The 24991-nt window shown below is 40.2% G+C and overlaps 1 long non-coding RNA gene across 1 annotated transcript in view; it reads left to right on the top strand.

Moving 5' to 3' along the window:
- LOC115937609 (uncharacterized) overlaps positions 1 to 24991 on the top strand; it is a 438489-nt gene that overhangs the window by 73123 nt on the left and 340375 nt on the right. The window contains exons 5-6 of the long non-coding RNA XR_014139292.1: positions 6632 to 6742; positions 18109 to 18241. This is a non-coding gene — a long non-coding RNA (uncharacterized LOC115937609). The remainder of the gene's footprint in view (positions 1 to 6631; positions 6743 to 18108; positions 18242 to 24991) is intronic.

The raw sequence follows: 24991 nt of genomic DNA, 5'->3' as shown, positions 1-24991 counted from the left end.
TGTTCCTGCTCTCGCTATGTCTCTCTCTGTCAAAAAAATAAATAAAATCTTAAAAAAAAATAAGTTATTGTTATAAGCAATAGGTTTAAACCCCAAATTAACTTAAATCCAGACTTTAGTTTGTGGAACTGGTAAAGCTATAAACAAAGTTTGTGTTTCCATTTGCAGAATTTTTAAATAAATAGTTCGTATTCGGTTTCTTAAAGCAATCCAGTTTCTATGTCCCTGGACAGATTTTTTATTTTAGAGAAACCTCCCACTGCCTCTTCATGTCTTTTGTGTCTCCTCTTTTTAAACATCAAAGTGGCGGATACATGGAAACAGAGATGCTAGCTAGGCTTTGGGGTAGAGTTAGAGGAGGCTCCCTTGTATTTCTTTCTTACCTGCTCATATTCAGAGCTCCAGTCTAAGAAACTGTATTTTTATTAGTATACAAGTTACATTTTTAGTAAAGCACTGGTTGGTTTGTGGACTACTGCACCACTAATATACCAACTTTAAAATAACCATTTAAAATACAGCAAATATTTAATCAAATTTAGCTTACCATGAAAATTTGTCCCTATGAAGATTTATAGATGGTTGTTTTTCTGATTGTAAAAGTAATACATACTCATTTCAGCAAATTTGGAAAATATATAAACATAAAGAAGAAAATAAAAATAACTTGTAATTCTACCATCTAAAGATAAATACTTTACTTAGATATAGATTTACCATAAACTTACCAGCTCATCATTACTAAGTAGAACATATAATCCTTGTATTTTTTTTTGTTTGTTTGTCTGTAGTTTGAAGACAACTCAGATGTTCAGCTGAAATGTATCAGATCTTATTTCTGCAACTATTTATTACAACTGTGTACTTCTGAGTCAACTGAAAATTATTAATTACAGAAAATTATTAATTACACCAAATCCTGTACATAACTTGTCATTAGAGAGGCCAGACTGTTTGCTGTTGTGTTAAAAAATACAAGTTACATCAACGCACTGTCATGGAAGGCTGCAGTTGGACAAACAACAAAGCACAAACGAACTTATTCCTTACTCTTTATAAAATACAAAAGCATTAGAATTAGGACAAATATATAGTTAATGCTAGTCATGTTAAAGTTAAAAAACTTACCTCAGAATATTTGTCATAATTTTCTTTGCTGTGAAGATTGGACATCATTAATTCATCTGTACAAAAGATGTTTGATGTTAACAAGCTTGAAGTGGCTAAAATCACTAAAATAAAGCATTTTGATGAAATAACTTTCATTTTGTTCAGAATCTAGAATTAAGTTTCTATGTGCAGCCTGATGTCTACGAGGAAGGGAATCGTGGTCTTTTTATACTGTCTAAAAACAAAGGAAAGTTTGATTTATCAGTGAAACCAATCCCACATGTTTTACGTACTAATATTAATTAGAGTGTTTAACTAAACTATGTATTTAAGGAATGTGGGTAATTCATTCTGGAAAGACAGCAACGTTCCTGTTTGCAAATTCATTAACTTTGAAAGTAATTTTCCTCACTATGAAGGAGCTTCTAATTAGATAAGTTTGGGGCCATGGTAATTAAGATTCCCAACAAACAGAATGCTTCATTTCTTTGAGCTCGAATGAAAAATATTTCAGTGTTTGCGTCAATTCTTGAGAAGGAAGAAAAATAGTATTCAATACATGCTAGCTATGTTAAAAATTTTTTTTTTTTTTTACCCACACAAAAGAGTTAGGCATAGTATTTTCAAAATGTCAAACAAAATTCAGAATGTAAAAAGAGTTCTAAGTCACATAATACCCAAATAAAATGACATTAATTAACTTTTTGTAATGCTGTTTGGTTATTAAAAAGAGTCAGGAGTAAATGTCAGCTACGACGTGAAAGGTGGGCATAAGACCATGAGTTAGGTGTTTTGACAAACGGGCTGTCTCAGGAGAAGCTGGAGGCAGTTCTAGGCCTTTTGTATCTTCCCCGTGGGCCTTATTTGGCAAAACTGTATAAATCACTGGGATTGTATTTCTGTAATGATGCCATATCCTACCTTCCTCCTCAGAGCCCTTAAGAACCCTAGCAGAGGTTTGGTAAGTCACACACATGCTAATTTTGTTGCTCCCCTGGCCCATATTATTTAGGTAATCTCACATTGCCAGAGGCACACTGACATCATGGCATAAGAAAAGAATTTATAGAAATAAATGCTTATTTCCTGAAATGCCAAAGCGAGTCTCTTTGGAGCAGATGACTGGTATTCTTAAAGACCTGCCTTATCATGAGACTGCCTAGGTTCTAGAGAAATCCTTACTTGTTCTCATTTGCCCATTCATCGCTCTCAGGAGAGAAAGACCTTACAGTGATTGATTTCTAGCTACTTCTAGACACAGACACTTAGAGGTGAATTCACAAAAAAGCAAGTCATGAAATCGCACGTATTGTGTCAAGGACTGAACCACCTCGAGCCACTCCCACAGCCTACCATAATTTGAGGTTTGTGATGGGCGGAAGTGAAGACCCTACTCCGTATTATAGATCTCCAGAATAAATTAGAAAAACAACAATGGGTAAACTCTTGGGTACCCCAAGGTCACACTTGCCCGCAGCCTCTCTTAAGGCAGTTGACATCATTGGCCTCATTTGTTTTGGTCTGTGCTAGCCAAGAATCCCCACAGTAGGAGGCAATTAATTCAATTCATAGTCTAGGGTTAATTTTGTAACACTGTTATTGGATTATTTGGGTTTAATTTCCCCGAGGATTTAATGCATTTCTCTTTCAAATTGTTCCTTTGCAAACTGCTGATGGAACTTCCTTTTTTTGTGGTCAGTAGATCCAAACTTTTGAGAAATGGGTGAAGCAAGGAGCGAGTTATGTTGGCTGAGTTCACACCCTGGAAAGAGTGAGTGGAAGGGGTCAGCCTGGAGCTCTTTCAAAGTGTGTTTGTTATCTGGTCATTTCAGAGGGTAGCAGTGCACCAGTTTTCGATACTGCTACTTGGGGTTTTGGCACATCTAGGAGTTTTTCTGATTTCAGTCAGCATCTAGTGTAGCCGATATGACTAATTATTTCCCTGCCTCCCCCAGGTTCAAACTTCCAAGTTTGGAGTGTAATTAGAGTTATTAGTACAGGGCTTGGCACTTTTCAACCATATTTTCAGTTAGCTTCGAAAACGTCAATATAAAACAACATGACCTGACATACACAGTAAGAAATCACCATAAATCCTTTGATGAAATGTGCTCCTACATACATAGCCTATTTAGGGATTCTTGATGAGACATAGGAACATACAAAAAAATGAAAAAAAAATCTATCTCCTGGCTGTGTGACATTTACATACATGCTTCATTTACTAAGACTTTGGAGACTTGAAGGCCACTCATGTCTGAGACTCCCTCTCCAGCTTAGACACTTCTGAGCTTTGGACCCCTCAGATCCTTGGCTTCCTACCAGATGGTGCTGTTGGGATGTCTCACAGGCATCTCAAGTGCTCTGTGTCCAAATTGGGATTTATCTTTTTCACGCCTGTCTCTCTTCCTATGTTTCCCGTTTCAATGAACAGCACTGTTTCTGTCAGGGTCCAATCAGGAGATAGAATATACATAGTAATTTGAACAATATAAAGAATTATTAATTATAATGGGGATTAGCTATAAAATGATAAAGAATACATGAGGGCCAGGGGACAGAGTATCCAAGGAAAGGACAAGCTGATTGGAATGCAGACCATATTGGAGGAAGTATGGATGGCAGAGAAATGTGCTACTCCACGCCAGAGCCTGTCTCTAGTCACAAGTGGGAGAGAAATAAAGTATTTATTTATAAGGCTGGGAAGGCAACTTCTGGGATAACTCTGAGACTCACTGGGAATCTGCCACTGAAACCCCCTCGGGGATGAGTGCTACCAGATGCCTCCTACATACACCACTGGCAGCCATGTGTAGGGGCAAAAAGGAGCAAATGGAAACCCATTTGAGCCAGAATGAGATGTCCATTCCTTGTGTAGTAGTATACCCCTGTAGTGCCCTTTACTGGCAAAGCTTAAAATTATGCCTGCTGAAAGGATAAATGCTTTCGGGGTCCATCTCTATATCTCAGAGCACGAAATCAAGAGTGGATTTGGAGCTGAGAGGCAATAAACAGATTAACCAGCACAGGCAGCCACCCCTTTGACCAAGCCCAAATCCGTGGCGAGACCCATGCCTATTTCCTCCCCATTTCTCCCTCATCCCATTCTAGAGTTAATGAAAAACTAGTTTCTGGTTTTGAGCTATTACACTCAATAATACTAGACACTATTTTTTTGAGCACTGACCCCATACCAAGAACTTTCCTGAGTACTTTGTGAATTAACTTGTTCAGCTTTCATAATAATCTCGTAAGCAGCTACAATAACAACAACAAAAACAACTGCTGCTACGACTACTCCTATTATTCCTACTTTCCGGAAAAGAAGACTAAGGTGCAGAAGGATGAAGTAACTTTCTCTACAAATGGCAGGGCCAGGATTTGAACCCAAGCATTCTGAACACGTTCTCACTCTGCCAGTCTGCCCCATCAAGCCTGGTCTCTTCTAACTTCTAATTGATCTGTTCACATCTCTCCATCCCCAGTGCCAGTACTCGGTTCACTATTTTCTCCTGCCTAGACTTTCTCCTTGGTCTCTCCAATTCTTCCTCTACAGAGCAATCAGAAACGTTTTTACAAAGTAGAACATATTAGTGATTTCTTTTTAAAAACCTTTCAGTGGTTTCCCATTTTCCTCGGAATCACCTAGGCCACTTTTCATTACTTGTAGTCTTCTTAACGTCTCCCGAGTTTTCTCTCCCACTGCTCCCTGCCACCTCTGTGCTTTATGACAAACTTCTTTCTATTCTTCCAAATGGATGCAATTTCTCTTGCCTCTGCTCATGATTTTCCTGCGCGTGGAATGTTCGCCCACTCCCCTCTCTCTTTCTTACACCTCTTCATTCTTTGAGACTCAGTTGAGGCATCACATGTTGTGAGAAGTCTCTCCTGACTTCCAGCTCTGATAAATGGCTCTTTGTTCTTGCCCAGTTGTGGCTTTTTTACTCAGACTTGTCCTGTACTGTACCTTGCCTCCCCCCCCCGCTGTACTGCTCGGGGAAACCATGTGAGGGCAGAGCCTTGCTTGTGTAGATCACAGTGACATTTCCATTGCCTAACTCACAGATGTTAAGGATACTTTATTTCTATTTTTTTAAAAGATTTTATTTATTCATTTGAGAGAAACAGAGAGAGCACAAGCAGGGGGAGTGGCAGGCAGAGGGAGAGGGAGAAGCAGGCTCCCCCTGAGCCTTATGTGGGGCTCAATCCCAGGACCCCGAGATCACGACCTGAGCCGAAGGCAGACGCCTAACCATCTGAGCCACCCAGGTGCCCCAGGACAGTTTATTTCTAAATGAGTGAATACATTTTTCACTGGTATTAGGAATAAGGGTTAAAACTGAAGGTGCTTGTTCATTGTTTTTCCCCAGTTTTGGCTGTTGACTAGAGTTTCCTCTTTACTGTGACTTAAACATTATTAGAGCTTAAGTTTGTTGGCTTATCCTGAAATCTTAACATCTTAACATTTTCCCACTGAGGATTCGCATCTAAGGCTTTCCCAGACTGAGACCTATATGAGGACAGTCAGGTATAAGTAGGTTGAATGTGAGTGTAGGTTTATCCTGTTATAGTGCAACATGCAGCTTGGTAAGTTCAGTATGTTCTGATGGATCTTGCTGTGTTAATGGGTCCAAACACCAGGAAGGGTGTGAAAAGGGACGACACAGCCCTAAGGAGGGCTTCCTGACGATGCTTAAGGGTTGTCCAGTAGGCGGACTTCATAGGCTCCCCTGGCTGAGGGCAGAAAAGGGTTCTCTGATTGCTCATTATTTTTCCACGCCCACCAGATGCCCCCAGCCTCTGGCAGGCAGTTAGAATAGGGGACAAATTCTTCCTACCAATCAGGAACTGAGCTGACTTGAGTTGGATTTAGGACTTTGTAAGGTTCTGGTTTATCCTCACCTCTAGGACAATATTTAAAATAAGTGGTTGTTTTTGTGCCATGGGCTGTAAATTTTTATTTAAATTTTTATGCAACAGAGCTAGCTTCCTCCACACATTGATCCATGCCCCTTAAGGCCCTGGTGAGGTCTACGGAAGAGGTGGTGAATGTTAATATGCAGAAGAACTTTGTTATAGAACCCTATTCCTTGCCCTCAGCCCAGCAGTTGACTCCTAGGCCGTTTGCCTCTTGATAGTTTCTTTCTCCCTCTCCATCCAAGCAGAGTGCACTTGCTGCACTCTGCAGAAGACTTTGTGGGCATCGTATTTTGCATCCTCTTATTTTGCATTGGCATGTTTGCAAAGTATTTTGTAACCATTTGTTAACTAATTTCAGGCCCCCTTTAGAGGTGGGCGGTGGCATTACTGTATAAATATATTTCAGTATATTGTGTGCAGAGACAAAGAAATACCTGCCTTGGTTCCAAATAAAATCATCCCATGCAAATTGTATAACACTACTATTTTAAAAATGCGTGGTGGTGCCTTTGTTTCAAGATTTATGAGTGGCTTGTTATAATGAGCTTGTCATATTTTGATAGCCAGCTTGTATTTACTTCTCTGCTTTTTGTTATGACAGAGTACAATGCAAGGGCCTTGGAGGTGCTGATTTGAACGTGAGACAAGATGATTCCTACGTGTAGTAAAAGCAGTTGAAATTCAATTCTAGTTGGAGTCGCCTGAAGAATTGGTTTGTACAGGAATACATATTAAATAATTATAAAATTAATTCATAAGATTTATTCTAGAAGGTTGATTAAATGGCAAGGTCCCTCTGTCTAAAGGACATATTTTAGAATAATATACTGAACAAACTTTTCAGTATTAAATCTTTCAAGCGATATGGAGTGGTAATGTTTTAAAGAATTTTTACAGCAATTGTGTAAGGCTGATTAGGAAGCCGCCTCTCTACAGCACAGCTTTCCAATTCAAGCTTTTACGCTTTTTAATGTTTCATTTTTATTGACATTTTTTCCTTGCAGGAAAAATGTGTGATTTTTACTGGCCTGGCAGGGGGTTGTGGTACCTTTTGCCAAAGTGTCAAGAAAACTCAGAATTCTCTACATGAGGGACAAAGACCAGATGTTTAGTTAAAACCACACATAGCTTTTATACAAATACAGGTAATGGAAACCAAGACCTTTCCTGGGATTTTTTTTTTCCTCTTTTTTTAGCCAGTTTTGCCTTTGATATTTTTAAAATAAGCAAGCAGCCATCTTGTTATTCTAACCTGAGCAGAATAATTTAGTTCTTTACAAAGTGTGTGCCTTTTCAATATCTTGTTTTTGTTTTATCTTTGTTTTGAAGGATTCCGCTCTAAAGTGTGGAATGTGCTCTTCAAATAATAATTTGCTTTTTAAAAAAGATTTTATTTATTTATTTATTTGACAGAGAGAGAGAGAGCAGGAGAACACAAGCAGAGGGAGAAGCAGGCTCCCCACTGAGCAGGGATCCCAGGACCCTGAGACCATGACCTGAGCTGAAGGCAGATGCCTAACCGACTGAGCCACCCAGGCACCCCAATTTGCTTTAATAAAAAGAAAATTTGAGACTTTTAGTAGTTTAGGAAGGACCTAGCCTAATTCACTAGCCTGATTTTTCCACTAGCCTGAACACATCTTCACTGGGGAGGAAATCTGTTGCTTAAGCCTACACTGATGCGGTTTCTGGAGGATGTTTTAAGTACAACTGTTTTCCCATTTCAAATAGGAGTAAGGGCAGATGGCTAACTAATAAAAATGAGTGTCATCACAACTGTGGACTTTTCTAGATGCTTTTTCATCTCTGATGGAAAGAGATGATAAGGGGGCTACTTGAGATGTACACGTGAATGGGTTGTGGTTTGTTTTTTTCTTTTGGTTAGGGGTCATGTGTCTTCTGTGCTCCTGAGTACTACTGGTTAGAGTTTCTTGAAGGCCCACAGCAGCCAGGCAGTTGCTGTTCTGAGCAGAAGCTGGCCCTTGTGTTAACACACTGGTGCTTGGACTTTATTCTTCTCTGTTACCAGTCCTTTGGCTTTGGCCATACTGCCTGCCTCTCTGTTCTAGGTCTGAGCTCATGTGGGTACCTCATACCAATGGGTGCCTGTATCCCTTAGATCACAGTGGCTGGATTCCATTACTGAGGAGGGGTTTACACTTTCCTTCAACACCGGTTTTATTGGACCCTCAAAAGGATGTGTCCATGACATAGCCAGGAATGACATCATTGCAGTTCTGCTGGTTAAACTCAACCAATTCCAAGCAAACAAACAGAAAAACTCTCAGTCAAATGGTTGTCTTTGGAGGAGCACTCAAAAGCATATTTTTAAATCTATAGTGACTTGGAGTATAAATTTAATTAAAGGAGAAGATTTTCTGGCAATCTTCTGATTCTAAAAGGTGAGATCTAGACAGAAAATTCTGTACTTACTTGAGGTTAAATGAGCTAAATAAATGTTAATACCTAAAGGATTTAATTTTATACTGGGTTTTGTACCAGATGAGTTTAAAAAATCAGGTATTTACCCTTTGAGAAACAATAATAAAGAAAACAGACAAAGCTGGTAAAGGTTTTAGAACATACTTAGATGTACAAGCAGCCGTACCATCTCTAGGGACAATAACCTGTTGTAAACACAGGCTTGAATGACCCAGAGCAGTTTATGATGGTGGGCTTTGGCTGATGAGCCCTGTTGGAGCCCTCTCTGATTCATCGATAAGAGTAGCTGATGATCCATGATCTAGAAGCATCCAGCTAGGAAACTGATGTGGATCTTTCAGTGGATACTACCTCTGTCCCTGCCCCATTCCCCAATATCTAGGTCAAGAGCAGGGGAACTGCCCTTCCTATGCTCCCATATTCTTTGGGTTGATTTGTTTGTTTAAATTTACCACTTCAAAACTTCCCTTAATGATTATCTTAACCTGATCTAACTTGGATAAAAATAACCGAGGAGGAGGAGCCCAGAATCCTGGCCATGGTGAGAGATGAAATAGGGAGAAATCACTGTGGGCTTACCTTGGACCTCCCTGCCCCTTGAGCAGTTTCCTAGTCTTGTAAATGTTTTGTGGTTGAGGCTTTTCATATTGGCACAGCTGCAAAACTAGCTCTCCTTTACCTGATACATTACTCAGAGCTTCTTGGTTGCATGTAGCTGAAATCTCTAATGTGTTTAAGCAAAATGGAGAATTTATTATGAGGATATGGGGATATCTTATGAATGGGGTTGGGGCCTATAGAACATCTGGAGCCTAGGACTCAAATCACCATTGGGACTTTCTCCTTGATTTTCATTTCTTTTCTCAATGCATCAGTTTCATTATTCCTTCCTACTGCTGTCTTGATTTTTCTACCTCTCAGCCCATTTGTTAATACCTTCTGAGTTTACATATCTTCAATTTCAGTAACCTCATGAGAATCTGCTTTATCTCAGTTCCGGATTCAAAATAACCAGGGGAGGATTCTGATTGGCCCAGTCTAGATAAGGAGCCCCATCCTGAACCAATCATTTATGGTCAGAGGTGGGTCACATTGCACTAACATTGAAAATTCTATTGCAAACCTGTGAAAGCATTGGGGTAAGTGTTGCTACTGGGAAGACAATGCAAACGTGTCTAATACAGCTGGATAGATAGAGCATGAAGAAGAATCTGGACTCTTCTCTTCCTGAATCCAATTCCCCAGGCGGAGGAAAACTGCTTCCTACGCGGGTGAAAAACTGAAATTCTAAGTTGCAGTTAGAGGACCACTTGGCCATTCTATTGTGGGCATGTCTCTGTTTTTCTTTAAAGATGCTGAGGAGATCTCCGTCCTAGCTCAGTGATACTAGTAGACAGTGTTTTCATCTGTGCCATCTGGGTCTTTGTTTTTGCAAGCAGGTGTTCTTGTGAGATATTTTTGTGGCTCATGTCGGGCTTTGATGGTAAAAACAAAACAAAACAAAACAAATTCGAGATCTTCCTTCCCCAGGGGCAGCCGAGGGCACAATTCCCAGCTATTTCTCCATATATCCATCAAAAGCAGTGCCAACTTATAGAGCCTGTAAGATTCCCTTTCTCCCCTGGCAGGTAAGAGGCCTGGCTCAGGTGCTTCTCTTTGGCATTTGGAGGCGCTCCTGTTTCCACCATTATGCTCAGCAGCAGATATGAAGCACTGTCCTGAGAATTTCAAGACCAGGTGGTTTGGTCCCTAAATGGTCCTAAACTCTTTTTAACTTGGGCCTCTTTCCTAAGTGTTTCACACCCTTTATTTTGCTGTGGTGCTCCTGGCTTGCTTCATTTCTTCTCGCTGTGTTTACTGAGGTTGAGTGAGTTCTATGACCTGGAGTAGAGTGGTTCATTGCTTTTTGAGCAAGCGAGTTTATTTTTCTATTAAGTTGGTAGACTTGCCATTCTCTGTCTGACACTTGGGTAGTCTTTGGAAACACTCCAAAATTCCCTTTCCTTAAATAATGGACTTTCCTTAACAGATTGCCTTAACAGATTGGTAAGTGTTTATTTTGGAGATAGTAAAAATAAGACTCTTGTGTATAATTCCAAATATAAGCATATATTCTTTTGATAATTAGCTTCATTGTTTCCTGTCAATTTTTTTGACAATATTTACACTAAATTAGAAACAGTAATAATGGGACATCCTAGTTCAGTCCTACAAATATATCTGTCTACAATAAAATATTTGCTTCAGTGACAGAAAGTATTTTAGAAGTGTTCATTAAAACAATTTGAAAACTGTGTATCCATTATTAATAACCCAAGACAGGAATTACATGTTACGTGACTCATGTAACCAATAAGGAAGCTGCCATTTCCATAATTATAAAGAATTCATACCACATCCATTTTACTATTCTGTATCATTTGACCCATTTATGGCTCATTTTGAAAGAGAAAGATTAAAAAATTTATAAAGTTTTTTGAATGAAAAATCTGCCAGGTAATTTTTCCCTTCCAACTGCTTATAGTAGGTGCTCTCTATCTAAGAGCCTGGACCATTTAGGTCCCCTTAACTAACCCCTCTCCTTAACTACACAGTAAAGGAAGTTCGGGATGCTCTGGGTTATGTCGATCCTTCTCCTTCACCTCCCTCTCCCCACCAAGCCTTCTGAGGGATAAATTGTGGAAGAAGTTGGAGTCCAGGAGGATGACGTGGGTTGGCCCCATTCTGGAACAAATGGAAACTGTAAGGTGAAGGGCAGCTAGTCAGTGTCCACATGCTCTCTGTTCAGCTGCCTGCAGTTTCTGAATGGCCCGTTTGGGGAAAAAGTTGAGCAAATGCTCAGCAGGGCTGCCCCAAAAGTTCCTTCAAAATGTTGGTTACTGATCGCTGCCACCCCTCTGCTTTTATTCTTACTATCCTCTAGAGTTAACTGTGGGGTGGAAGGAAGATGAAGAGGGATGCAGGCTGGGAGGGAGGAGAGCATCACTGGAAGGCTGGTAGAAGATGAACTTCTAGCTTCAAGGTTTACTTTTGGGCACGGAAGAGAGAATCAGTCCTAGCGAGTGATTCTGGGCCTGTTATTCTTTTCCTTTACCCCCATCCCAAATCTCAAAAGTAGTTGAATTCGGAACTTATTGTAATTAGGGTCAAGGAGACCCCCAGATCTTTGTCACACCTGAGAACCTGGGGCAGCACTGTTCTTAATACACGGTAAATTAGTACCATGAGACTCCAGCTCCTCTCCCACATGGTCCGATTGCATCATCCTCTTTCCCTTTGGTCAGGTCTGTGAACAACAGTTGCTGAAGTGATTTTGATGAGATGTGACATTTGCAGACTGTGGCCACCGACCAAAGAATCTGAGCTACAGTATCCAACATTTTACAGGCTACAAAATATAAGCGGGCCAGCATTTATTGCTTGTCCTAGCAGCTCGAGCCAAGTTTCCTAAGCCTACAGAGCAGACCTCTTGCTGCTGCTAATTTTACTATCAGCAAACAAAAGGGAAGTAGGAAACAATGCGGAACAGTTGAAGGAGAGCGTTTGTGAGAGTGGTACAGACTCAGGTGATCTGAAGAGAGAGTGACTTTCTTTTTTCTAAAACCAAAAGAGACTCAGTTTGCACAGAAATAAATGGAAGAAAAGATGTAATGTAGAAAAAGTTATAAGCAGAGGTTCTGCACTGGTCTCCCAGGATGGCAGTGATTTTCATATTAAGGCAGCCACCAGGGAAATGTTAAAAACTCTCTAGGAAAATTTCCAATATGATGGATAGAATTTTAATATTAATATAGGATTCATCATGATAATGTAAGTCATAGATCTAAAGCTCCCTTCGTCAATTGGATCAGTCCTTTTCCAGCCTATTATACAGGTAGTAAGTACATGCTTTAAATAGTGTCATGTCACAGGCCTGGAGTCTTTCTTTATCTGCAGTTTCTGAAGTTCTGTTCACAGAAATAGTGACCCCGTGAATCATTCATCTCTTACTATGTTATCTAGACCATCTGCATTTTCCCCATTTTTATTAATATTTAGTACTTCTTAAAATATACTTAATTATACTTTTTTTCACAAATACAAAGAGCATAATTCAACACACACATGCAGTGAGTGTGAAGGGAAGATCTGATAATCTATTTGTTGGTCATTATACAAAAAAGAAAAGTGATTTCTGGGTTGCTATTTGGTTGAGTTATCTCAGACATAATTACCAATCAAATGCATATGTATTGCTCAGTCATTTTACTCTGGGTTTTCTGGTCTTCTTCGAGCACCGACACCAAACAAAATGGTGGCATAGCCTCTCTCGAATTCTGTAAGACAATGACAACCTTCAGGAATGAGAATGATTGTAGTGTTGATGGCAATAATAATAATGTTAAGACTTGTCTGCTGCTTTTTCCAATAGGGATTCGAACATTCACTGGTGGAGCATACAATCACCCTTTCCTAGTCTAAAACACACGTGAAAATAAATCCACGAGTACAGACCATGAATATAGATGTAAAGTCTGTACACAGACAAGTAGACACTCAAGTTCTATAAAGAAAAGGGGACTTTCCTTAAGCCTGGGAATCACTGCATATTCTGTCCCTCCTTTCTAGATTCCTGTAATGCTCACTGATTCCACTCCACCCCCATTTTATACCCATGGAGTAACCAGTGTTCACACTTGGATGTATCATTTCATGTATTTTGTTGGCATAAAATTTGAGGGTGTAAAGTTTCTGAGAAGTCCTGCTGTAAAGGAAAATTTCATGTTGTAGAATCCAGCATTTCCTAAACTTTCTTTTGACCATGGAATCCTTTTTTTTTTTTTTTTCCTCTCCCAAATACAATCTATAAACACATTGGGAAATGCTGGCCTAATGGAGGTATTCATAAACTTGGCCTCTTCTATTTTCAGGTTTTGATTTTCATTGGAAACTCTGCAATGAACTCTAACTTCTCCCTAAGTCCTGGCTCAGGTGTCACTTCCTCTGTGAAGGTTTTCCCACTTGCCCTAGAATAGATATGTAATTGTTCCCTTTTGCCCCCTACCCCCCCACAGCATTTTTTTGTCTGTGTGGAAAATCTATGTTGATGTTTAGATCATGAGCTAATTTATTTATTTTTTATTTTCCCCTTCCAATCTACAATATCCTCTATTTTAAGGAGTGTGTTTTTTTTCCTTTCTTTTTCCTTTTTTTTTTTGTTCTCAGTGCCCTATGGAGTGCCTGGATCCTTGTAAGAGTTCAACAAATATCTGGTGAAGGAATGAATGAACAAGTAGAGTCAGGGAACTTAAGCAGAAACATTATCTTTCTGGTGTGTTGATATGTGATTAATGAATGAACCCTTTTGAGTTAAGTACTTTTTCTATTATAGTGATTCATTTCCATACAGTTGATTGGATTGAGACTGACTCAGATGTGAAAGGGTTAATCATTTAGTCTGCCAAAAATACAAGATTGACTGTTATTCAGTCTGTTATCCCCCTTGTATAGACATGGGTGGTATATATAAAAAATTCTAGCACCCAGTCATAACAGAGACATTTTACTTTTCTATTCACAATCAGTCCATAACTCAGAATTTCCCAATTTTTAACTGCTAAGGGAAAAAATGGAATTTATAGACCTTTCACCTTTCATTAAAAACCTAGCCTTATAGATATAAAGAATTATAGATTTGACTATATTATGCCTGTAGCCTTTTTATTTGTAATATATACTCGAAATATTTTTTTCCCTGATATACTCTAGGTTTCAGGCTTACAAATTTTATTGTGGTTTAGGCATGTTTTCCTCCCATTTTTCCTTCCTTCATTTCCCCCTCATTTTTTAAAAGATGTTAATAGGATGAAGATAGTAACCTCCCTCTCTGGCTGTACCCCACTCCAGTTCTACACCCATGGAGTGACCAATGTTAACACTTTAGTGTATCACTTCATGTATTTGGTTGGCATAAATTTTGCAGGGAGGCCAAGGATAGAGGATAGATAACCCAGGATAACCCAGGCCAGGATAGAGGTTAGCGGCTACCTTTATAACATTCTCTTCTACATTTCCTTGTTCTCTTTTGAAGATGGTTCACAAAGTTGCAAACTGGTGAGGGCATTAAGAAGAATTAATATGCCTAAGAAACTTAATTATGTTTCTGTCATAGAGACTAGGCTGGCCAATAAGCTAGGGTTAAGTCAGCTCATTCTGTGGTGTTGTCCAAATGCAAAAAAGAGGCAGCACACCTGATTGGAAGAGGAGGAGGAGAAAAGGTTATTAGACTGGGGTCAGGAATGTCCACTATCTGTCCCCACTGCCCATCCCTTAATTTTTTTTTTAGCAATGAAGGTTACCGCTGCAGATAATTGACACTCATGGGTTCCCCTGGCACCATGGAAAGGCCTAAAACTAAAGCAAAAGCAACGAGAGTAGTTGGGGGATAGGAGAGGGGAGGGAGGAGAGGAAGACAGAGATAGAGGAAGGGGAGAGTGAGACTCTGATGTAATGAGAAAAGCACTTGATTTGGAAAGCAGATTTCAAAAAGCACTCTATTTAGAAAACACTCAATTTAGAAAATTCTAGTTTCTGGCTTCTGCATAACCTTGGGCAGTTACCTAGCTCATAGTCTCTTCACAGGACTGGTTTGTGGATTGCCGGATGATCACTCAGGACTATTTACCTCTAAAAATCAATGTTGATGATATGAGATAAAGAATTTGAGAGAGTTGGAGAGAAGAAAGAGATATGTGTGTATGTGATTGATAAGGGTCACCCAAGTCAGGTGCCCCGGAACTTGTCTGCTCGGGAGCAATTCCTGCTTCTGTAAATCTGGGGGACAGTTGATTAAATCTTGAAGTTTCTGTTCATTAGCTGGGGTGGAGATGAGAATCTGGCTAATAGAGAAAGCTGTTGTATAGGCTGTTTTATATATAACCCCCGCCAGGAAGCCAAAAGATGGTGGGCAGTAGATAGAGTCCTCGTTAACCAGATAATTCTCACACCTGCAGGTTTATCCCAGGAAACCAAGCATGAACATGGTGGCTGGATCCTCAAACTTTCATCTTTAGATGGGTTAATTTTTGACAGAGCACAAAATTCTTGGCTAAGAACCAAAGGTTCTTGGGAACCAATCTCTGTAGCAGGTGTTCGTGTCAAGACTGTTTGAAGGCCCAAACAAAGAGAATGAGTTTCACATTTTCATGAAACTGCTCTCCTTGTCTGACTTCTAAAGGTGCTTTAGAAACAGAGCTCAGACTTGGACCCTTGACCATCAGAGTTCTCCTGTGGGCCATTTCAGGGTAAGCTGGGTGAGTGTCAGCTATGGAATGTTAGGAGCAGAGAGAATACGTTTCCAGGGCTGTAGGCTGTTAGTTGATTTCCCAGAAAGTAGTTCTGGGAAGCCATTCTGACTTTTACATATGGCATATCTGAAAAAGGGGTGATTCCGCAATTGCAACATTTTTTGTTTTATGTGCCTCTGAAGGAAAGATATGTTTTGTCCTCCATCAAGTCTTAAAAAATATTTATCCTGGCATCTTCCCATTTTTCTTTCCACATGGGAACTCTGATATTTTTAAGACTAGTTGTGAAATCATTCCTAGGTATGCACATTATATGGAGATCTTAGAAAAACTTTTAAGGAAAATGAGTATAAGATGGTATTTCTTTTATGTACCAGACATTACAAACCATTCTTTTGTTGGGCTTTTCTTGATGAGCAAGGTGTAATAAAATGATGTATATTCTCACCCTGTGGCAGATACCCTTTTTCTAGTGGGACAGAATATTGAAAGCAGCATGGAAGATTAAAAAAAGGGGGGGCGGCATTTGAAAAATTGTCCTCATGATAGCATCATGAAAGCAATGCTATCTTCTGGTTAAATAAAGCATGAACAATAATTTTGGGTTAGGTATGTTCTTCAATTATGCATTTGATTTTGGTAATAAAAGACGCATGTTTTTCAATAATGTTTGGAATTTAAATACACTGTTCCTTTTTCCCAGTCTTCAGGATAGTACTTACCAATGCAAAAGCTACCTCAAACCCATTCTTGTCCATTAAAAATTAAATGCTTTTACAGTAAATTATTAAAAGAGCTAGGTTGGCTGCAAATCATCAAAGGTACCATAAACCATTATGCAAGCAAGCGAGAAGTCTGATTAAATCTGAGGGATCAGAAGGCATATACATCCCTCGATATCCATCGCAAATTCTAAACTACAAAAGCAACTATAAAATGCTCCATTAAGTGACTTTTAAAAACTCTTTCAGGATTTTCAAAATTCAACAGTAACTTGCCTTTTCAATTAAGTATGAACTAAAAACCTTTACTGCAAAGCACAGATAAACCACTATTTAGAGGTTATTTCCACTTTCTTTAAACCTGCAGTAAAATTAGCCTCATTTTTCCAACTGATATCACTCACTTAATGGAATTGAGGCATTGTAACAGAGTTTGCAAAAAAACTAGTTATTAATTAAGTCCTGTTTCCCCAACGTGTCTTTGTTATCTTTTGATTATATTGGAAAAGAAAATGATGGGTCCTGAATGTTGCAAAATCGCGCTGAAAATGTTGGAAGTACTTAAATAAGACATGTTTAAAGATAAAAAAGATAACGCATGGTTTTAGTTTAAATGAGATAATATATAGCAAACACAGGATGCCTAGCTTAGTGCCTGGCACATAGGAGACAATAGAGGCTTTTCTTGTTGTTAGGTCTATTTTTCATTTGAAAAACTCAGGCTCCACCAAAGCTAACTTGTCCAGTGCTCCCTGGATGGTGTGAGCCCAGCACTGGTTGATTTTGAAGCCCATGCTCTTTTCTCTGTCAGTGTTATGGCCTTCTTAGTCTCTGCCCATGCAGGCAACTATCTGGCTACTCGTGTATGCATAGATTGGTCTATTGAAACAACTCCTTGACAAATAAAAAGATATAGGAGAAAGAAAAACATAAACATTGAGGTAACATTTGGCCAAATTGTGATAATTGTGGAGAAGGGGAACAACAGCCAGAACAAGCATTTATAGTTGGGTTTTAGAGCAGGGTCTGTTCCAAGTCTCCCACCCATTGTTCCCATCTGCCAAGTGTGGTAAGGAGAACTAATTCTGCAGCTTCGCTGGGATTGGTTTGGGTGGCTAATAAATCTGAATGAATAGGTGAAAAGCAGACATTGAGGGCCAAATGAGAGTCAGGTGATTTCTTTCATTTGTCAGTGGTTTTCAAACTCTAGTGTAGATCTAAATCCCCTGGAAGGGTTATTAAAACACAGGTGGAACAGGGCAACCCCAGAGTTTCTGCTTCTGTCAGTCTGGGGTGGGTCCCAAGATTTTGTGTTTCTAACTAGCTGGCAGGTGACGTCAATGCTGCATATCAAAGGCCCTCACTTGAGAACCACTGATTTAGGTTATCTTAAATGAGATAACTTGTCACTGCACACTGTGATGTAGACGTTATTAGCTCCATTTTATAGATGAGAAAACAGGAGAGTGGTGAGTTTGGGAAACTTCTCAGAATAATGGTTTGAATCCTGGTTAAAGAGAAGCTGAGATATTGCCTTCAAAGAATCCTCAGATTTTCTGGATCACTATGATAGGTGACAGAAATGCAAGACTATGGCTGTTCATTCCTACTCTCCTATCACCCTCCAGAGGCTAGGATGTCATCAGAATGAGACAAAAACTGTCACGGATACATGCCCAACACTGAATGGTCTACAGATGAGAATGAAAACTGAAGCCATTTTTTCCGAGATTCTTGAGCACTATAGATGGAGAAATTGAGGTATGGAAAGGTTTAATGATTTGTCTGATTATACATAGTGTATGAGTGGCAGCACTGGGATATCAGATGTCCTGAAACCCAATCAAGGTTTAATTATAAGAGGAAAAATATGGAGCTTCTGTTTGCCATCTTGATTGCTATCTGCCGTGTCTGCCATCCCGAAAGTGACTGAATGCAGAGGCAGCATAATGAGATGGGATAGGTACTAACACAGGACCCAGAATTCATTTATATATCCTATATTTATTGACTATCTTTCACATGCTTGGCACTTATAGGTGCCGGGGACAAAGGGGTAAACAAGATAGGTGAAATGCTTGTTTTTGCGTTCTAAAAACAGTGAGACAATCCATGAAGTAAATAAATAAATAAATAAAAGGCAGGCCCTGGAAATTTAAGGCATTTTAATATTATGAAGAAAATTAAAGCCAGATAATGTCAGAGAAAATGACTACAGACTCAGAAATTTATAAGCATGGGTTTAATAGTTTACTAAAGATGCAGAAAGAAATGTGGATGATTGACTACCAGTCAGAGGTTAGGACTATCATACCGCAGTTCTCAACATTTCAGTTTTGTGGGTTCTCTTTTATCCATGAGTATAACCCAAGATTTCCCTTCCAGACTTCTCCAGAAATTATTTTAGGATCCTCAGATGAGGGAGATTCTTGTACTCACAGGTGAACAAACTTTGAAATGTATACCTTTCAATGTATTTCAAAGACAAGGGCAACAATCATAGAAATAATTGATTCAAGCAACAATTATCAATGAATGGTCCAGCTAGTGTGTACGCACATCTTTTTCCAACTTTGACTTGAGTGATATCACAGTGGAAGCTTGAAGTCAGCCATGAGGTAGTATTTAAGTCAGGAAATTGGCAAATGATACAATGCAGATCTCTGAAAATTACTACTTTTCCCCCAGAGGGCTGGTTGTTATTGGGAAAAACTCCTCCATAAGTTTCTCATGCTTCTATACATCTTGTTGTGTATACCAAGAATGTAAGGCCCTGACCTCTCTTTACCCAGGCTATTTCTCAGGTTTGTATCTGCAATGAGCAGTTTTGAAGATTAAGGTAATGTTTCCCTCTGGGACAAAAGGTAGACTTGCTTACTGCTTGCTATAATATTGGTAGATTCTTGAAGATAAGTGTTTCTTTCCTACAGTGCAACACACTGCATATGTAGGTATCCATCTGGGTCATCCATGTTGTCCCCATGGGACCTGGGGACAAGGGGAACCAATGTAAGCATGCTGATGCTCGTGGTGCTTACTGTGTTGTGAGTAACCAAGTCCATGGTCTGTGATACAAGCGTCTTGTGTTTTCTATAAACATCCATGAAACAGCAACCGGATAACTTCGTAGCTTATAAAACTAGGGTAAAATCAAATTGCAACTTTGACAGTTTGGGGGACAAGGATGGGATACTAACAGAGATCTGACTTTCTGGAAGAGGAAGTTTTCATGAACCCAGTTCAGAGAGATGAGAAAACTTTCTTCAATCTGGTAGTGAGTATTCTTGCCCAGGTGTGGGGAGGAGGGGTGTGTCTGGGAGGTGGAGGTGGAGGAAGGTTTTCCTACTGTCCTGTTAATGAACACAAGTTGAATTAATGCTTACAGGCTGAGCAACAAGAAGGGGGATTAAACAAGCTACCCAAGTGGTGCTTGATTATTGTTTATTCTTTCCTCTTTGTGGGCAGAGGAAGGGATGTTATCATGACAACAGGCAAGCAAACTCCATTGCCCTAGCTGAAAGGCAGTATGTCTGTGGTTACTGAGCCAGGAGTCCCCCCAAACCACACAATTGGTGTCATCAATGAGGACCTTGTTATTTCAATAGAACTTTGGGTGAACCAAAAACATTGTTTTGGATGAATTGAAAGCACTGGTTAAGTCATAAGCAGGAGGCCACTCAGAAAGAAAAGTGAAACCAACACCTTGCCTAACAGCACAGAGACACTGCACTCATCTATCTGCCCCTTTTCACAGCTCAGCTTGGTTGATGAGAAGATGGGGCGCCAGGCACAGGGGTCATCAAAGCCCCTCAGAACAGCTGGGTGGGGACTGTCATGGCATGTGTTCAGGGGCAGAAAGAAAAAGGATCCTGGGTCCTAGTGCTTGCTGGACAGCAGAAGTGTCTGAGGGAGGAAGTCGTGCTGTGCTTAGGCTCTGATCCTAGGGTGAGGGATTGAAAGGGGAGAAAAGGCCTAGCAATCAACTTCCCTTTCTGCTGCCCCTGCCATCCTACCATAGCCTAGATTCTCCACCTACCCATCTAGGAAATAGTATGATTGGGAATCTTGTGTAGGCTCTGATGTGCATCAGGTTAGACTCCTTGGTGCCTGAATTCAACTTAGGGGATTTGGGCACAGTTCAGAGTGGGGAAGGGAAGCTCAGTGGCCTACTGCGTGGGGCTTCTGGGCCACTTCACTATACTATTATTGTGGTTTCCACTGCTGAATGCATAATTGGCAATGCTGTTTTATATGCTTGTTTATATGCCATAAACATCAGGGAATTTTCCTACTCAGGGACTACCACATGGACTGTCCCCTCCTGGCTGGTTCAACAGAAACAATATATAAACCTAGATGGAAAAAGAGATATCTCAGCTTTAGTTAAGGGTGTAATGATTGCTAGAGTATTGGGAGGCCACTTTTTCGTACGATAGACCACCTTTCTGACGGCCACCAATTGGTGTCTCCCCTCCACCCCCCTTTTTTAAGGTAGCTGATAATCTGCTACTAAGATCTTGTTGAAACTGAAAGTCTCATCAATGGAGGCCTCGTGACTCTCAGGCTGGGTATACCCATTTGGGGATGAGTCAAAATGGACTCAAGAAAACAAGAATGGGAAGGGTCCAATAAGTCTGTCTTGTGAAATGGAAATGGTGTATTTAGGAGTGTAGGTCGAGTGGCATCTGAGTTTTACATGAAAAAGTGGCAGTCATCTCTTTGGGAGGAACTTTATCCCAATTTTATCCCTCACTCCATTGGGGCATCTTCACCAAATAATAAAAGTTCATATTGCCAGGAACTGGACAAATGGAAATTGTGTGCTCTCTGAAAAGATGCAATGGGAGAAACACAACATATATAAGATTCTTGTCAAAAATATATAACTGAATCTAATCTTGAAGAAACATAAGATAAACCTAAATGGAGAGACATACTACAAAATAACTGGCCTGTATTCTTTCAGATGCCAAGGTCATGAAAGATAAAGACATACTGAAAAAAAAAAAAAGACATACTGAGGAATTGTTCTATATTAAAGAAGATTCAAGGAGACTCATGATCCTAGACTAGAGCTGAGTAGTACAGATATTTTTTTCTAGACTAGATTGAGTAGTACAAATGTTTTTCTCTTTTGCTATAAAAGACATTATTAGGATAATTGATGGCAATTAAATAAGATCTGTATATTACATAGTAGCTGTGTATCAATATTACTTTTCTAGGTTTTAATAACTGTACTGTTGTTATATAAGAACATGTCCTGTTTCTTTGATAGAAATATACTCAAGTATATATGTCTGTAACTCTCTCCCAAACAGTTCAGAGGGAACACACACACACCCCTCCCCCCACCACACACATACAGAGAATAATAAATAAATGTGTTAAAGCATTAACATTTGGTGAATCTGAATCCAGAGTATATGGGGATTATTTGTGCTATTATTGGAACTTCTCTAAAAGTTTGAAACTATTTCAAAATAAAAAAGTTAAAAAAGAAATGAGGAATCCTAACTGATAAGGTGAAATATCCACTGAAAGATTTAGACATAATTTAAAAAGAAAGGCGGCCACAGTGTTCCTGGTCTTCTTCAGGGGAGTAGGACTTTGAAGGAATAAAACATTAAGAATATTCTTATTCTTTGTGTTTTTAACTTTTAGAGTATTTGACAAAGAGTTGTTTTGATTATGGAGGGGCCGATTTTATACTTAGTTGTGGGAAGGAGGATGTTAAAGGCTTTACCTGGGATGGTTGAACAAAGGCTCCTTGACCTGAGAAAGGATGAGCAGACAGCTTTGCACAGATGTTGGGGCAGTGACAAACTAAAAGAGCCAAGGGGCCCTTTGGGGGGGCTCAAGACTGCAAGACGACCACTGAGACTGGAAGACCAACATGCTATTCCTGATTCTAATAGCTCGACTTTGAGCAAGTCATTTTACCAATTGTGATGTTACTTTCTGAATTTCTAGTGTAACCCAATCTGTCAGTACATTATAGTTCCTGATGAATATATTAGCTGAATGAGTGGATGAATAAATTAATCTGAAACGAAGGCAAGATATGATATCTCTAAAGACTCTAAAGCTCTAAAACTTTAGATTCATGTAATATTTATTGAATGTTTGCAGAATGCCTGCCATGGTGTCAAATGTTTTAAGTTGGAGGAAGACGGCATGAAAGATGCATGGTTCCTGCTTTTGCTATGTTTATAATCCAGTGAAACAGGCATCCAGAAAAAGTGATGCAAAATTTACACAGGAGTCAACTCTCTTCTCTGTTTTTAATAGATGTATTTGTCCTTTTGGCACAAGTTAGTGTGCATTATTCTAGATTTCAGATGTGTGTAGGAAGATTCAGAGCAAAAATACACTTCTACCTGCTTTTTAGGTGAGGAGATCAAATTCTGCATTTCTTCAATGTAGGCAGATTTTTCGCTGAACTGTTGTGGGCTTGGTGGCTCCAGGAAAGAATTGTCTCTGCAGTGAGAGAGCATTTAGTTCTTTTCTCACCAGGCCTGCAAAATACTACTACTACTTATCACCTATAGAAGGCTACTGTGTTCTTGGCATTTCTATTACAACCCTCTCAACCATGCTGCGAGACCGATATTATTAGGTAGAGATTAAAAATTCCTTTTTGGGGGCACCTGGGGGTTCAGTCCGTTAAGCCTCTGCCTTCAGCTCAGGTCATGATCCCAGGGTCCTGGGATCAGCCCTGCATGGGGCTCCTTGCTCTGCAGGGAGCACGCTCTCCCTCTCTGCCACGCTTGTACTCTCCTACTGTCTCTCCTTCTCTCTCTCTCAAATAAATAAAATCTTTTTTTTTTTTAAAGATTTTATTTATTTTTTGAGAGAGAGACAGTGAGGGAGGGAACACAAGGAGGGGGAAAAGCAGGCTTCTCGAGCCCGATGCGAGGCTCGATCCCAGGACCCCGGAACCATGACCTGAGCCGAAGGCAGACGCCTAACGACTGAGCCACCCAGGCGCCCCAAATAAAATCTTTTTAAAAAAATTCTTTTTTCAAAGATGTTAAGATTCTTGCCCAAGTTTCAGAGGTAGTAAGAAGCAAATTCAGGATTCAAACCTAAGTTTTTCTGATGCCACTGCATGCACCTTTTCCACTGTGCAGCTATTCTTAGGTAATTTTAAATGTTCCTTCTGGTTCAGGCTCCTTATTGCTCAACGATTCTGTGGTTCTCAGAATAAGGCTTCCATGGTCAGCCTGCAGCAGCAGAGATGAGCTCATGGTAGGTGCTAGGGAAGTGGGTTGACCCGTGTGCGAGACGATCTCCCATGAGTCATCGGGAGTCATTGACTCCCATTTCAGACAGCGCTTCAGGCCCACAGGTGTCTAAGGCTGTGCCGTGTTGGGATAGAGCGAAAGCAGATCCTACAATACAGCGGCTGAAGGAACAAGAACTATTCTCATTCCCAAAGTGGCCCAGCATGGGTAGGTGGGCCTATTTGCTCTGTGCAGTCATTCAGCGTTCCTTCCACCTTGTCTCTTCCTACCCGGTAGGGCACTGTCCTCTACGTGATTGAAGCTCGTCTGCAGGCAAGTCCATGTTCCAGTTCTTGAGAAAGTGCTAGAGCACCTGTGCAACGTTTTAAGGCTTGGCGGTGAAGGGGCACACGTACTCCCACCTCATATTCCCAGTGGGGAGAAGCGAGTCACCAGACCATGCTTAGTTGCCCAGGAGAGAGTTCAGGGGGTGGGGGGCTGGCTATTTGCTTAGCTAAAGCTCTATTAATATGGAAGAAGAGTGGAATCGATTTTGGTGAACAGCTATAAATCTTTGCCATGAGTACCCTGTGTAAATCTCTGTCATTATATTTGTAGCATAGTTTTATTTATTTATCTTCCCCCACTAGCCTGGGAGCTCACTGACGACCAAGGTCTGTGCTTTCACTTCTGAACCCTCAGTACCTAGCTCACTGCCTCTCGCAGATGAAGCACTCATTCTATTTTTGTTGAAGAATGAATAAGGCAAGTTAAGAGTGTGGGTTTGGGGGAGTAAGACAAGGGCAAAGATGAGCGATACTTTCATTACCTAGTTCAGAAAGCAAAGCTGAGCCTACCTAGGGCACTGCACACCGAGTGTGTATAAGGCATTTGATGAAAAGCTTTGCCATGAGAAGAATGAAGTAATTCAGCTGAAAGCCAAATAACGGCAAAATTTAAATGTGACACTCTGCAGCTCAGCTCAGAAGAAACAATTGCCCGATTGTCACCAGGTGACCTCACTTTTCTCTAGTCATCAGCCTGGGAAGATATAAAACAGGTGAACCTGTTAGTTTACACAACTTTTAAACAGAGGTAGAGGATGTAAAAGTAGTTTAGGGGCGCCTGGGTGGCTCAGTCATTAAGCGTCTGCCTTCGGCTCAGGTCATGATCTCGGGGTCCTGGGATCGAGCCCCGCATCAGGCTCCCTGCTCCGCGGGAAGCCTGCTTCTCCCTCTCCTACTGCCCCTGCTTGTGTTCCCTCTCTCGCTGTGTCTCTGTCAAA

Source organism: Leptonychotes weddellii, chromosome 12 (assembly GCF_054177405.1).
Source record: "Leptonychotes weddellii isolate Sample4059 chromosome 12, ASM5417740v2, whole genome shotgun sequence".
Classification (NCBI taxonomy): Eukaryota; Metazoa; Chordata; class Mammalia; order Carnivora; family Phocidae; genus Leptonychotes; species Leptonychotes weddellii.
Note: the sequence above shows the minus strand (reverse complement) of the source record. Positions and strands in the feature narration are given on the sequence as shown.